Here is a 14856-nt window from a genome sequence, read left to right on the forward strand (position 1 = left end):
TGACGTCTTGCTGCAGTTTTTGTGACTAGTGTAAGGTGTTTGAACTTAAATTGATGATGGGAACATAAATTATAATTAGGCCATATGGCTTTTACGAAACACAGCCGTTTTGTTGGCGCTTTTACAAATACTGGTTTTTTAGTTGGCTCTCTACAGATACTTGTCGTTTAGTTGACTCTTAAAATACTGGTTGTTTAGTTGGCTCTTACATTAAAATCTATTGAGGATAATTCTTAGCCACTTTTCTCAGTCTTCACGGAGACGACTTCCACAGTATTCATGGGGCTCTCTTCTTTGTTCTTCCTCTTAACTCCAGCTTCGGTCGGTTGCTGCCGGGTTGAGGGTGGTTAAGAAGCAGTCTCGGGCTTGTTGCTGATCTCCATGAATAGTCCATATCGCCCTGTCTTCGCATACATACTTGAAAAGCGTCACGTGAGTGACTACCACGACTTTTATGTTGTTTAGGGTAGGACGCCCCAGGATGACATTGTATGCTGTCAGGTCCTTGACAATGAGGAAGTTCACATTCATTTTTCTCCCATCCGTGCGTCCTTCTATTCTCACGGGTAACGAAATGACGCCTACCGGATGTATGATGTTTCCCCCATAGCCGATGATGGGATAATGAATTTTCTCAATTGTCTTAGGATCATGGGCCAGGCGGTTTAGACATTCCACACTCATAATATTGGCGAGCTTCTTATGTCCACAAGTATGCACCTTACTCTCATGTTGGAGATCTTGATCTCTATGACTAGTGGGTCATCGTGCGGAGTGGCTATCCGTCCACCATCCGACTCGCTGTTTCAATTCTTGGGAAAGGGTCCATTGGTGCTTTTCCTGAAAGCATCAGTTGTTCCAGCCTCCTGGCGTAGTCTTGTTATCCTCTGGGTCCTTCAAAAGTTGGTCCTCCTGATATAACATCTACGAATCCCCGGTCTATTGATTTCCTTCTCCAGTTGAGATGGGTGATTTGTTCTTTTTGTAATGACTTTTCCGCGTACAATGGGTATTCTTTTTCAAGTAATGTTTTAGATGACCTTTGGTTGCTAGTCCCGTCCAAGCCTTTTTTCAGATTCCTACAATATTTGGTGTCATGACCTATGTCCTCGTAGAACTGGCAATATAACTTCGGATCTCGACTTTCAGCGGGGGACTTCATCGGGAATGGTCGCTCTAGATCAAACCTAGTTCCTATGTACTAGAATAGTGAGAAGGTCTGTATTATATTCGAAGAACTCTATCTCTTGTGGACGTCCCCGTTTTTTTCCTTTAAAAGCAGGGTCCTGTTCCTTGGATATGGCCCAGGTGCCATTGGGTCTGGTAGTTTTTCGTCCAGTTTTCTCTTTCTTTCTAGAGGATTCCGCTGCCTCTCCTATCTTACCGTCCTTGGACACGTACACTACATATTTTAGTTGCGTGTATGAATGCTTCGGCATCGTCAAGTACTTCAGCCATGGTACGTACACTCTTTTTTACTATATCAAACTTGAATGATCCATGCTTTAAGCCTCTAATGAAGTTTTCGAAGGAGACTCCATTCGGCAGGTCCAGGATCTGCCCGGCCTCCAGATTAAAGCGTTTGACATAGCTCCTTCGAGACTCGTCCTTTCCTTATTGAATGCGGCCTAAATGCATGCTTGTCTTTCTCTCTTCATTGTAGGCCATGAATCTGGTGGAGAACAGCCCTTCTAGTTCGGCGAAGGAGGCACTGGTGCCCGCAGGCTGCCTTTCGAACCATTTGGACGCTATGCCTTTGAGAGTGGCTGGGAAATATTTGCACTATGTAGTCTTCCTGTCGCCCTGCTAACGGGTGCTGGATAGTGGAAGGATTTACTCGGGAAGCCCGTCGTGCCATATATTCTCGTCGAACAGGGAAGGCTCGATTGCTTCGTTCCACAGCTAGACGTTCTTTAAAGGGACTGATACCCCTGTTGACTATCGGTCGAGAACTTTCCGCTGCCCTCCAAACATTAGACCTTAACGACATTCTGTTTATCCGATTGACGCCAAGGCTAAATGGTGCTCACAGGACTGTCCCCTCGGCATTGGTATTGTAGATCAGCATATTTCTCTTAATTTTTTCTTGCAGAGTGGTGCTCATTTGCTGGTGGAAGGTTTAATTCAATTTTTGCTAGAATCCGGCTAAGATCTCTGACAGCGTCCCCACTGAAACAGGTAGGTCAAGGTTTTCGTGCAGCACCGTGTTTTTAGGTTATGAATAATACAAACAGTATAATTTATGCGCAAAAGCCATAAAGCCATGAATCCAAATTAATTGCCACATAGTCAATTAGCAAAATTTAGGTTACATACAATGTGATACGTGTCTTTCCTAGCTGCTCCCGAAGCGAATAAGAACAAGTCTTTAGAGTTCCAAATGTCGCCCCTCCGTAGATAGTCTACAGCACGTTCGGATCCGCCTTAGGTTAAACCAGCTAGGATTTTACTTAAGGTTTTATGCACTCGGGTTAGGCTATAAATTATGTTCTCCCTTGAACACAATCTAAGTAAAGAATATATTTTGGTGTATGAAATTATGAGGTCTAGCCTCATATTTATATGGTAGGAAATAAGAAATTTGAGTCTCACTAGGAAAAGAATTACCAACCCTATTAGGATTGAAATTCTTAACCAATTAGAATTGTAGCAATAATTAAACTCTTAATTAATCCAATTCTAGTAGGACTAGGAAAACTAATACTTAATGCCAAAGTTACTTGGCGACTAAGTAATCGGACTTAACTTGAAGCCCAAGACGAATAAACCAACGCAGCCACAACGGCCACGCTGGCGTGCGTGCCTGGCTAAGCCCAAACGTAGCCGCTGCTGGCCCAAGGCCTAGCGCGTTGCAATTTGGCCTTAGCGGGCTGCTTGCCTTGGCTTGCTGCTGCTTTCCTTGGCGTGCTCGCATCCCACATCACTCCAGGACCATCGTCTATGGCAGGGCGCTGGCGTTGGGGTTCGTGCTCTGTGTTGTGTGCTCGACCTCGTGCTTGTCGAGCGATGGGCCGGCTCGCTTGCCGGCTTGTCGCTCGTCGAGCTTCCGATTTGTTTTCCGTTTCCGGAATCTATTTCCGTTTCGAACAAATATTTACGTTTCCGTTAATATTTTCGATTCCGAAAATAATTTCTATTCCGACAATATTTCCGATTCCAGTAAATTTCCGTTTTCGGCAATATTTCTATTTTCGATAATATTTTCTTATACGAACCATGTTTCCGTTTCCGGCAACATCTACGACTTGGATAATATTTATATTTCCGTCATGAACCATATTTCCGTTTCCGGCAATATCTTCATTTCCGGAACATTCTTTATGTTGCCTTTTAACGATTTCAGCTCCCACTGGAACCAAGATCCGTCATTTCCGAATGATCATAAATGGAGTACTTAATGAATAACATATTCACTTAAAGACTTGATCCATTCACGTTTTATTTGTGTGACCCTACGGGTTCAGTCAAGAGTAAGTTGTGGATTAATGTTATTAACTCCACTTGAACTAAAGCGGCCTCTAGCTAGGCATTCAGTTCACTTGATCTCATTGAATTATTAACTTGTTAGTTGGTACTGAACCGCATTTATTAGACTTAGCATTAAATGCAGACTTGGACCAAGGGCATTATTTCCTTTAGTCTCCCACTTTTTTTTAGGGACAAGTGTGCATTTCCTAATTCCTTTGTCGCTTGTGCCCGCACATGAACATAAGGTAAGAGTAGTCATCCTTATATGTCCAAAGGTATTTCTCGGTTTCAGAGTTCAACTGATCAAATAAACAGATAATCATAGCCTATGATTATCTGAGCACGGCCATGCATTTCTCCGAGTGGCCTTGTACAACTTTCGGCATCTCATTCCGATTTATGGGAGGACAATCCCAATCTTGTGATCTTGAGGTTAGACTTCGTTTGATAGGTGATTACCTGAGCGTTTCCGTTATAGTCTCCTTTTACGGTGCGACGCTTGACCACGTCAAAGTAACCAGTTCTCAAACAAGTAATCTCAAATCGCTCAAGTATTGAGGATTTGAGATTACAGATTTTCATCTCTTACAGTAATGTTTCATAGGTCTGTCCGATACTAATCTTCTCAAGTAAGTATCTATGCAAATGATTGCGACATTTCCATGTCCACATAGTTCAAGAAACAAAACTACTAGTCATCTTGCATCCTAGTCGTCTAGCATTTTCTATGCGTCCACCTTTATAGAAAACTTCCGACCAAGGACCTTTTTCAAATTTTGACATTCAAGTTCACTTGATAGACATTTCTTAGTCACAGGAATGGTCCTGGCATTCTATCTTGAATGTGTATTGTCAAATTGAAAGGACTCGTCATTTAATACTAAACCAAGATCAAATGGAATATAAAAATAAATTTCATATATGATAAATTTTCAACCCCGATGTTTTACAACCATGGGTCCCTAACCCATCTTTAAAACAACTAATCGAATTAAAAACTATGCTTGATTTCCAGTTCCACAATGTGAGTGTTGCTTCTTACTTGTTGCATAGGTTAAGTTATCATGCTTGGCCAATCTTAATATCCCTTTCATCGAATGTCTTTCTAGATAGGATGATAAGATCTTTTGAGTTTGTTTATTATGTGATCTAGTCTTTCTTAGTTTAATAGTGGTTCTATGCACTTTGCAATGAAGAACCATCAAGTCAGTAGACATGTGATCTACCCAAGTTCAGTAAAGAACTCTTAACATTAACAACCCTGTTTTATTGCTTCTTAGGCAATAAGTATTTTTACTTCAACTGTATAGGTTGCTATTGATGCTTTGTTTGGATTTACTTATCCAATCAGTTCACGAATATGTTGAAGACTTTCCAGCTGTATCTTAGAACATAGAAATTAATATTAAGTTTCCCACACAACAACTCATGGTCTTCAATCCATGTTGCCATTTCAAACCACGACGCATATAGCCCTTTCTTGCCAATGCTTAACTCCAAAGGGATCTTGCTTGATCCTTTGCCAGTGTTTATGCGTGTAGCATCAATAGTTAGCATATCTTTATTTCCTTGAATCAAGAACTATTCCTATGTACCTTTTCAAGTAACATAAGTTTTTCTTGATCTCAGTCTAGTTGATCTTTACTTAGATCAATAGAGATTGGTATATGTTCGTCATGCCTAAAGTCATACGTTACGTTTTTCGCGATCCTCATATTATATTATACATGATAAAAAAAATTCAGAATAATTCCCAATTGAATTCTATTCATGTAACTTTAGCTCATCTAGTTTCAGTATATACTAAATCTAGCTAAATTCTTTGACATATAATATAGGTTAAGAATGTCATTTAGACGCTTTGATGTTTAACTTAATAAATGCTTATGCTGAAGGAAATAATGCCCTTGGTCCAAGTATGCATTTAATGCTAAGTCTAATAAATGCGGTTTTGTATTAATTATACAAGTTAATAATTCAGTGAGATCAAGTGAAATGTATGCCTAGCTATAGGCCGCTTCAGTTCAAGTTGAATTAATAATATTAATCCACAGCTTACTCTTGACTGAACCCGTAGGGTCACACAAATAGTACGTGAACGGATCAAGTATTTAATGGAATCAAATACTCCTTTTATGAATATTCAGAATCGACGGATCTCGGTTCCAGTGGGAGCTGAAATCGTCAAAAGGCAAATTATGGATACTCCGGAAATGATGATATTGCCGGAAACGGAAATATGGATCGTATCGGAAATATAAATATTATCCAAGTCGTAGATGTTGCCCGAAACGAAAACATGGTACGTATCGGAAAATTTTATCGGAAATGGCAATATTGCCGGAATCGGAAATATTGCCGGAAACGAAAATATTGTCAGAATCGGAAATATTATCGGAATCGGAAAATAATTCCGGAATCGGAAATATTAAATATTTGTTCGAAACGAAAATTAATTCCGGAATCGGAAATGTTAAATATTGTTCGTATCGGGAATGAATTCCGGAATCGGAAAATTAATCGGAAGCGCGTCGTACGAAATAAAGCATCGGACGAGCTTGCTACACGAAGGCCCAGCACGAAGCCATGTGATATGTGTGTTTTATATAGTGTTTTCACCCCCGTCCCTTAGTACTTTTATGCGTTAAATGAGCTCTTAGGAGCCGTTTTTAGTACTAATCTCTGTATTTGAGTGTGCCTTGAGTTTCAGGACTACTTAGTGAGAAATTGGTCTTTTTAGACCCGTTTCATGATGATTTAGGCCACTACGTAATCCCGAGGGAGTTCGGGACGACTATTGTCAACTTGCGGGAGCCTTAGATGCTCATGATTGAGCCCCGGAAGTTAGACTCGGTGTTGCGGGCGAAGGGTAATTTATCTCCCCTCGCCCACCGGGCGAGCAAGCAAAAGACTTAAGCAGTCAGCAGGAGCCCGACGGACTGAGTCTCGCCCGGTGCCCATCGAAGCTGCAGCAGCGTATTTTCTCTCTACGCCAGGCGGGCGAGAGCCGCCCGACCGGGCGCGTGCGGATTTCGAGCTGGTCGCCCGACGGGCGGTTGGCTGCCTGACCGGGCGACGACAACCCAGGAGCCTTTAGCGCGCGGTTTTCTTTTCGGTTTTCTTCTATTTTTATGGGCAAACTATAAATACTAGGCTTCATTATTTTAGTGGACATCTTATTATTCTAGTATTGAAACCCTTAGTTTATTTCCTTAGTTTAAATTCTCTCTAGATTTATGCAAACACTTAGTTTTCAATTTCAATAAAAATTCAAGCTTTCTATTTCTCTTGTTCTTCAATTAAGGTATTGTTCTTTATTACAATTCTTTGTTTAGCTTTAATTATGTTTTAATCATGCTAATTGTTTTGTTTTTTGTTAATATGCTTGAGTAGTCTAATTTCTAGGGTTTGGGGATCCATGATTAATTTGAAGGGGTATTGAATTATTGTGATTGTTGGCATTGTAATTAATTCCTATTGATTGGTTTATTTCACTATACAATTAGATTTGCGCAGGTTTAATTGTGGTAGTTATGCAATATCAAATTAAGATTCGAGAGATGCAATTTGATGTTTAGGCTTGTGTCAATAGGTGGAATTAGAGTTAATACGTAGCGAGAGCCCGTTAATTCTGAGTCTATGATTAATATCGATTCGAGAGAGCATGCTAGTCTAATTAATTACGTTGCTGATTATCGTGATTGTTCATTGTCCTGGATTGTTATTTGTTGGTGAACCTATACCCTAGATTCCTTAATATATTGATTCTCACTCGTTTAATTATCGTTCGTAGTTTTATCATACAAACGACCAACCAATTCCTGTTCCCAATAGTCTAGATTAATTAATTGATAGTAGAAAGAACGCCTTTTTCCCTGTGGATTCGATCCTGACTTCCCTTGCTACCTAGCTAGTGGACTTAGGTTATTTTTTATTAGGTGATACGACTTAAGCCTGTCAAATTTTGGCGCCGTTGCCGGGGAAACGGTTTTATTTTCTGTTGTTGATTGTTTATCCTAGATTATTGTTTGTTACTACTCAAGGAACTCACGTTCCTTGAGACCGGATCTCACATTGTTTTGTAGTTTCTTTGTCTATGCCCAGGACCGTAGGTACTAGTAATCTTACTCCATTCGATCCTGAGCCCGAAAGAACCTTTCGTAGACAAAGAACTTTCATTGCACAGTGTGGGAATTACTCTGATTCTGATCATAATATTGGCGATCTTTTTCCTTCAGATACAGATTTAGTTTCAGAGATAGAGATGGGTGACGAAACTCCACTACCGCCACCTACCCCACGGTTTACAGACTATTCTAAGCCAAGTCTGTCTGTGCTACCAAAGGAAATCATGCCTTCTATTGCAGCCGAGACCTTCAAGATTGAGCCTACATTGATTAACATGATTGAGAAACGCCAGTACGGTGGGGAACCAGGTGAAGATCCGAAACTTCACAGACAGTCCTTCATCCAATATTGTTCCACCATCAAGCAAAAGGGATTGACTCTGGAGCAGACTATGGAGATACTTTTCCCGTTCTCTTTGAGTGGGAAAGCTAAGTTGTGGATTAATGGGTTGAATCGGGCAGCTTTGAAAATCACTAATTGGGAGTCCTTGGCCCTTGCTTTCTATGTTAAATATTTTCCACCTGAGAAAACGGCTCGTCTAAGGGGTCAGATATTAGGTATCTCTCAACAAGCAGATGAGAGTTTGTTTGAGGTTTGGGAGAGATTCAAGGACTTGCAAAGAGAGTGCCCGCACCATGGTTTAGATGATTGGTTCTTGATTCAGCAGTTTTATAATGGTCTGGGTAATGAGTCTAGATGTCTGTTGGATTCGGCTGCCAGTGGTAGATTCATGCAACTTTAGGTGCCTAGAGCTATGGAGGTGATTGAGGAGATAGCCATTCACAATGCCCAGTATGGGAATCCAAGAGGTCTATCTAATAAGGGTGGTAAGTGTTTATGCCAAATTTCGTCTAGGGGCGATTTTTGGCTTAGGTCAACACTAACTAAGCGATAATCAAATAAGGGAAGACAAAAAGAGACACGACACAGAGAAGTGTTGACGCGAAAAACCCAGGAATAAGGTAAAAAACCGCGGATAGCTATGAGGCTATCAATCCACTAAGTTTCCTATATGATTGTTTGTATCTTATTCTAGAAATCAATGTAACAAAATATAAATAACGAATACAAGAATGATTTGAATGCTTTTATGGCTTGAGAGTATGAGAGCTTCAGTTTCTGTCCCCTCGTTTGTCTTCGTCTTCGTCCTTTTATAGGAATTTTCTAACGGTCTCGTTGGTTGAGAGAATGCCACAAAGATAGGGATATCTTTGTTGCACGTTTCTTTGGTCTTCAACTGACTCCACGTTTCTCGCGCATGCCTTGGACTCGTTCCTGCTATCATGACGGCGCTGCCCATCGTGGGCTTTAGGTTAACTTATCTTTATTGGCCTGCCCAGAGACGACGCGTCTCTACGTTCTTGCGCGTTGTCGTCTGTCCTTCGTCGTCTATGCCTCGTCATATGACTCTACGTCGGACGTATCTTCCTGGAACTATGCTTACCTGCGACACGACAGAACCTGGTTGACACGACATGATCAAACGTTAGTGCGGTTATGTCGTTAGTCCAAAAAGTGGGATAACAGTTTGCCCCCAATTATGAATTTGCGGAGTCATACAGAGCGAAAGAAACAATTCAAATTTTAAAAAATAAAAAACCGTCTTCAACTGCCTAGTTCGTGGGACAAACCGTTCGGAATTCCAAAGTAATAAATATCGATTCTCGACATGCAATAAAGTTCTTCACACCAAGATTTTTCAAAAAATTTCTAGGTCCGAAAGCAGGAGAGAGAAGAGGGAGAAAGTGAAGTCGATTTTCGCACTGAGTTTGCTCGATTTCAGGTAAAATTTGCTTTCTTTTTTCGATTTTCTTGTAGATTTTTGTAAGTGAAATGGGTAGATCTAAGTCGGTTGTAGTGAGAGGAAAGGGGGAGTCGGGATCCACTCGGGTTAAGTCCCTTAACCCGATATATTCTACTGTGGTGGACCCGGCGGCGTTTGTTGAACTTGCTGGTTTGCCGCTGTCGGCGGAAGTGAAGATTCCCGGCTTGGACGAGGAAGCCTTTGACTGTCCAGAGGGGTATGTGGTCATGTACGAGTATCCGTTCACAATTGGCTTCAAATTCCCTTTCACTCCTCTAGTTAGGTCTTTTATCGAGGTTTTCCATTTGAGCCCGGGTCAGTTGATGCCCCAGATATGGCGGGTTTTCACGGTGGTGCACGGAGTTACTGCAAACTGGCGTGTGCCGTTTGACCTGTCTGACTTGATGTATACTTACGACCTAGCGCTGCAGAAGTGTTGTAGGTATACCGTGGTCACGAAGAAGGGGAAGACGAACTTAGGTGTTGGTTTTGGTGTGAACGACAGGGTTTGGCAGAGTCGTTTTGTCTTCAAAGGCAAAGATTCTCTGGGAGATAAAGGGCGGTTTCTGGTCGAGGGATGGACGACGGAAGGTAAATGTGTTGTTTTGTCTTTGTTTCTTGTCGTTTTACTGAACGTCGCCTTACTTGGTTTTGTTTTGCAGTTGTCAAGGCCTCGTCGTTGACTGAGTTGAACGCTGATTCTGAGGATAAGTATCGGAAATTCTTGGGTTATTCTGTCGAGGATAGGTCTTTTAGTCGCGACAGGGGAGTTTTTAGACGAGCAGGAGGTGAACCGGTCAGGCGACGTCGCCGAGGAGGAGGAAATAGACGAGGAATCAGGTCAACTGACTTGTCTTCGGAAAAGGTTGGATTTGCTTGAAGAGGTAGTGGCAAACTCGTCGTCCGCCGAAGGTGAAGTAGGCGATATGGCTGACAACTCAGGTATTTGACGTTTGTTTATTTCGGGGTTTGTATATATTTTTGTTTTTGCTTTAGATAGTGTTTGACCTTGATCTTTTGTATTGGGTGTAGAGCACACTTTGTCGTCTAGGCCTGTGTCAAGGATGTCTCAGAGCGAGATTCAGGAGCGTGCGAGGAAGCGATTGAGGTCGTCCTCGACTTCTGGTGGACAAGGTATGACGGTCGTACCTCGGTTTTCTGCGATAGGTTCGTCGGCCGAGACGCCTGTCGTCATAGGAGCCGAAGGCTTTCATCCGATTGCTTCGTCATCGCCCCCACAGCCGTTCAAGGCGTCGTCTGCTGCTGTCGACGTTGGTAAAGTGTCTACTTCGTCGGCCAAGAAGCGTCCTGCTGAGACGAATCCTGTCGAGGATACGGTTATCACTTTGCCCCCAGGCTTCTTGGGTGATGAAGAGGCGTCTGTTATATGGCCTTTCGCTGATCGCTTGATCTTGCCTACGACGTATCGACGATATCACGAGGTGGATCCTCTTCCTGTCGCGTCGGACGCCGCTGAACTTAGTCTGCGGGTGAGTTTTATTTAGTTTTTTCTTCTTTTTTGTTTGCAAAAGATGTGTGTTGCGTAAATCTGTTTTGGCATTGGTTTTGCGCAGGCGTCGCAGGCTGCCTTGGCTGTGCGTAGGCAATGTTCGTTGCTGTGCGACGAGGTGACGAATGCGAGGCAGCTGACGGCGACGTCGAAGAAGGCGGCCGTGGGAAGCGAAGTGGAAGGCTGCTGAGAAGAAGGTCGTGGATCTCGCTGCGGTGGTTAAGGCCAAGGGTGATCAATTGAAAGGTAAGGATAAGCAGTTAGCCGACGTGGCTAAAGATCTGGAGAAAGTGAAGGAAGAGCTGGCCTCGACGACGGAGGAGTTAGATGGATTGAGGAGCTTGTACGACGCCCTGCAGGAGGAGGCGAAGGACGTCGAGGCTCTCGCTATATGGAGGACGCGGGCGCAAATGATGTACTCCTGCTTGATTGGGGAGACTAGCCTTTGGTCGTGTCAGAAGGAGGTGGACGACTATCTGGCTAATGGTGGTACCATGGCTGACCTGTCGGTGCCTGTGGTGGATTCGGAAGAGTTAGCGAAGACGGCTGACACCTCCAGTACTGAGGCGACAGAGGTGGATGCGGCCTTGTTGGTGGTGGATGCGCCTGTTCCGGAGCAAGAGGGGGAGGTGTTAGCTGTTGGGTGCGAAGAGGAGGCTCTTGTCGTCGTTTCTCAAGACGAGACGTTGGACGTGGCGTCGGTGGAGGTGCCAGTCGTGACTGACGCCGTCGTGCCCCCAGAGCAGGAGTCGGAGCAGGAGGTCGTGGCCTCTACACAGGAAGAAGGGATGTAATAGTTTGTAGTTTTCGAATTTCTGTTGGTTTTTGTGTTTTGTTTGTGAATTTCTTTACTCGTCGTCGATGGCGACGACGAGGTGGTTTGGATGTCTTGTGTTTTGTTTTCGTGTTTTGGATGTTTTTACTCGTCGTCGGTGGCGGCGGCGAGGTGTTTGGATAATGCTTTGTGTTTGAATTTCGGAAGTCGTGGCCTTAGGGGTCGCGCAATTTGTATTTTGCTATATAAGTGTGTTCCTCTCTTTTTCTTATTTGCGTGTGTTCTTTGTGACTCTTGTGTTTTGAAGCTTTCGTCGTGCGTCGTGTGGCATGTGTCTTACGGGTAACAAATATTGAAATGGTGGCATTACATGTATGTAAAACCGTACCTGTATCGGTTGCTCGTTGTTAATCACTTGGGATTCATTTTCTGTCATGCGTCGTGTGTTATCTTCTGCAAAAGAAAACATGGGTTGCTAGGAGGATTGGCCGTTGGGGATGCCAACGGCCCTCTGATGCCTAAGTCAGTAATAATTCCAAACAAATAAAGCGATAAAAAATAAGGAAGAAGGTAGAAACGATGGTACGACAACTGATAAAATTGGCTACGACGGATATTTTAAAAGTGATAGAGTTTAAGATGTGTAGCGTTCCAGCTTCGGGGGACCGACTTGCCGTCTTTGGTGACGAGCCTGTATGCCCCCTTTCCGACGATTTTGTCGATCAAGTATGGTCCTTCCCAAGCTGGCGCGAGTTTACCTGCGTTTAATTCTTTTGTGTTTTGGAACACTTTGCGCAACACCCAGTCGCCCTCCTTGAACATTTTTACTTTGACGTTTTTGTTGAAGCATTTTGCCACAATCTGCTGTTGCGACGCCATTTTTATCAACGCTGCTTCTCTGAAGTCTTCTGTGTTGTCGAGGTTTTCACTAAGTTCGACGTTGTTCTGCTCTGGCGTCATGAGTCCATATCGTGCACTGGGCAGCGTCACTTCGGGGGGTAGTACTGCTTCGCACCCGTAAACGAGTGAGAAGGGAGTCTGTCCCGTCGCCGTCCTAGGCGTCGTCCTGTTGGCCCATAGGATAGATGGCAGCTCTTATGCCCCTCGTCCCTTCTTATCGTTTTTTAGCGATGCGATGATTGTTTTGTTGCTGGATTCCGCCTGTCCATTTGCTTGGGGTTATCTTGGCGTTGACGTCTTTAGCTCAATGTTCCACATCTTGCAGAAAGCCCTAGTCTTGTCGCTGATGAATTGGGATCCGTTGTCGCATATGATTTCTGATGGCACTCCGAATCTGCATATAATGTTAGTCCATATGAATGAACATACCTCTTTGTCTCTTACCTGTTGGAACGCACCTGCTTCTATCCACTTAGAAAAATAATCTGTTATAGCGAGCATGAAGACCTTTTGTCCTGGGGCGACGGGTAATTTACCGACGATGTCCATTCCCCATTTCATGAAAGGCCACGGAGTTAAGGTGGGGTGTAGTAATTCAGATGGTTTATGTGTCATACCTGCGTGTCGTTGACATTTGTCGCACTTAGCTACGTACCTCATTGCGTCTTTGAGCATCGTTGGCCAATAGTATCCGTTTCTTTTGATTCTAGTTGACAGGCTTCGTCCTCCTTCATGTCCGCCACACTCTCCTTCGTGGTATTGCTTTTGTAGTTTTTCCCATTCTGTTTTTTCTGCGCATCGCATCAACATTCCGTTCGCTGATCTTTTAAATAATATACCCTGCAAAATAACATATCGTGAAGCTTTGAAAAGTATTTTCCTGGCTTCGAGCTTGTCGTCGGGTAGGGTTTCATGTGTTAGGTAGTCGAGGATGGGCTTGGTCCAGCTGTCGGTGTTTGTGGTTGATAGGACGAGGCTGGCATCTTGTGGTATGTCTTTTTCAATAGCGGGTGACAATAGGTGTACTAGAGGTATGGTCGAGAATGGCGACTTTCTGAGTGCGGATCCTAGGTTGGCAAGGGCCGGCGTCGGCTTGCGTGTTCAGGTCTCGTGGAACTTGTTTAATGGAGAGGGGTTTGAATTTGGAGGCTAGCTTTTTTGCTTTTTCGAGGTACAAGGTCATTTTAAGGTCTTTAGCCTCGTAGTCGCTGTTGATCTGGTTGACGATTAATTGTGAGTCGCTAAAGATGTTGAGTCCACTTGCCCCCAATTTTTTAGCTAGCGTCAACCCGGCGATTAATGCCTCGATTCTGCTTCGTTGTTTGTCGCTTTGAAGTCGCAGCATATGGCTTGTGCTATCATGTCCCCTTGTGGTGACTTTAGCACGACGCCTAGACCTGCACCGCGAAAGTTAGACGAGCCGTCGACGAAGAGCGTCCATATCTCTTCTACGTTATTGATGAGTTTGACTTCGTCGTCCGCTATTTTCTCCAGGTCTGGGCTAAAGTCTGCCACAAAGTCTGCTAGTGCCTGCGATTTCACCGCCGTTCTTGGTTGGTATTTGATGTCGAAGCTTCCTAGCGCCATCGTCCATTCTCCATTCGACCTGCTAGTTCTGGTCTACGCATCACAGACTTGATTGGATAATTAGTCATCACCACTATTTGGTGAGTTTCGAAATAATGCCTTAGTTTTCTAGCTGCAGTAACGAGTGCTAAAATGAGTTTTTCGAAGGAGGAATACCTGGTTTCCGCTTCTAGTAGCGACTTACTTATGTAGTAAATAGGTAGCTGTTGCGTTTCGTCTTCTCGGGCTAGGACCGCGCTGACTGCTGTGGAGCTGACGGCCAGGTACAGTTGTAGGACTTCGCCTTCTTTGGGTTTGGACAGGAGGGGTGGCGACATCATGTATTTTTTGAGGTTTTGCAAGGCTGCTTCGTGGTCGTCGGACTAGTCAAAACCTTTATTTTTACGCAAGACGTCGTAGAATAAGCGACACTTGTCCGACGACCGCGAGATAAAACGATTTAGCGCCGCCACTCTTCCTGTCAAGCGCTGTACCTCTTTTATGTTCCTGGGGGATTGAATGTTGATGATTGCGCGCACCTGGTCGGGGCTAGCCTCGATTCCTCTTTGGGTGACGATGTAACCTAAGAATTTCGCTGCAGACACTCCGAAAGAACATTTAGTTGGGTTGAGTTTCATACCGTATTTTCTCAATATGTCGAAGGATTGTCGTAGGTGTTCGACATGGTCGTCGGCCTTCCTTGAT

At 43.7% G+C, this 14856-nt stretch overlaps 1 pseudogene; it reads right to left on the reverse strand.

Moving 5' to 3' along the window:
* Positions 1-8138: 8138 nt before the first annotated feature.
* On the reverse strand, positions 8139-8238 carry LOC130468232 (uncharacterized; annotated as a pseudogene).
* Between the last annotated feature and the right edge of the window lie 6618 nt (positions 8239-14856).

This window comes from Spinacia oleracea, chromosome 2 (assembly GCF_020520425.1).
Source record: "Spinacia oleracea cultivar Varoflay chromosome 2, BTI_SOV_V1, whole genome shotgun sequence".
Classification (NCBI taxonomy): Eukaryota; Viridiplantae; Streptophyta; class Magnoliopsida; order Caryophyllales; family Amaranthaceae; genus Spinacia; species Spinacia oleracea.